Source organism: Vigna radiata, chromosome 6 (assembly GCF_000741045.1).
Source record: "Vigna radiata var. radiata cultivar VC1973A chromosome 6, Vradiata_ver6, whole genome shotgun sequence".
Taxonomy (NCBI): domain Eukaryota; kingdom Viridiplantae; phylum Streptophyta; class Magnoliopsida; order Fabales; family Fabaceae; genus Vigna; species Vigna radiata.
In genome coordinates, this window is record NC_028356.1 from 19,454,165 (window position 1) to 19,456,020 (window position 1,856).

Genomic DNA, 1,856 nt, shown 5'->3' on the forward strand with positions numbered 1-1,856 from the left:
CATTTTCATGGTGAAACTAGATGAAAAATGGAAGAAGAATGGAAATGCAAACCCTAGAAAAGATGAAAAGGAGCCTAAGCATCCAAGAGATCCTCTCCAAAGAGCAAAATTAGGTCTGGTCGTCCTCCCCTGTCAAAAGAATGACTCTGAACTCGCAATAGGGGTATTTATAGGTGAGGAGCGCAGCAGAAAACAGGCTCAAGCCCAATGGACCACCGCCCGGGGGAACAAGTGTGCCGCCCGACAGTTTCCCATAAGCCTCACAACCGCCCGACGGTAAGGGTCACCGCCCGGCGGTTTCCCTCAAAACCGCCCAGTGCCAATGCCAGTGCCTACTCCTCGCCCTAGACCGCCCGGCGGTGTAAGTTACCGCCAGGCGGTGCGTGGACTCTTCAAATCTTCACTTTTCTCCTCTTTTCTTGAGTCTACGACCTTTATCTTCAACTCCATTCTTCACTTTCTCAAAATAGCTACAAAACAATGCAAAACAAGCATAATATCGCTAAAAATAGCTTTTGACTCTCTACAGACTCATTTATTGAGTTTTTCTTGATTCTAAGCTCATTCCAAGTAGTAAAGGGCGTAATTAGGTCTAAAATGACATATGAAAATAACTGTTTTTCAACCTTCATCAATTGGAAGGACACTGGATGTAGGCATTGTTGGCCGAACCAGTATCTAAACCAGTGTTTGATTTTCTCTATCCTTGCACTCTTTATTTGCAGTCGACTTTGTTTGTTTAGCAATCAACTGCGTTTTTCCGCTGCATTAAGTTTTCATTGCTTGCATTTCAAGAAAGATCAAAATGCTTTGCACTTTTGTATAAAGATTGCGAAAAAGATTTTCTTTTTGAACAAACACCAATTCACCCCCCCTCTTGGTGTAAAACGAAGCCTACCTGTTTTCCAACAATTGGCACCAGAGCTGGTTTTCATAAGACATTTTAAAATTTAGTCGATTCTGTTTTTATTCTATTCGACTATAAAACCTGGGGATGGCTTCCTGTTTTCAAACTTTTGGTGAAGGTGCTTCAACAAACAGACCACCTCTGTTTGCTGGTAAAAATTACCCTTTTTGGAAAATTCGCATGCAAATCTTTCTTGAATCGCAAGATAAAGGAATTTTGGATGTCACTTTGAATGGTCCATATGTGCCTACAAAAACTGTTGACAATGAAATCGTTTTAAAACCTTTTATTGAGTGGACTGCTGATGAAAATAGAAAAGCTCAGTATGATGTTAAAGCTAGAAATAATATTGCCTCTACACTGACAATTGATGAATTTTTCAGGGTATCTCAATGCAAATCTACAAAGGAAATGTGGGATGTTCTAGAGGTAACACATGAAGGCACGGATGAAGTCAAGGGAGCTAGAAAAAATTCGTTGATACAAGAGTATGAATTGTTCAGAATGAAGGCTGGTGAAAAGATCTATGATGTCCAAAAATGATTCACTCACATTGTAAATCACCTGATGGCTCTTAGCAAAGTATTTGACAAGGAGGAAATCAATATCAAGATTTTGAAAAGTCTTAACAAGAATTGGAAACCAAAAGTCACTGCAATCTCTGAATTCAAAGATCTTACATCTATGAATATGGCTACCTTGTTTGACAAGTTACGGGAACATGAGTTAGAACTTGGTAGACTGAAGGATGAAGAAGAGATTGAAGAAAAGAAGTCCATTGCTCTGAAAGCATCAAGCAAGAACAACACAGAAGCAGACTTGGACGACAAAGAGCTGATTGATAACGGTCTAAAAACCGTTATTTTCATACTTAAATTTGATATCAAAACACACCCTTTATGGCTTAGAATGAGCTTAAAATCAAGCAAAACACTTAGTTGAGTCTTGT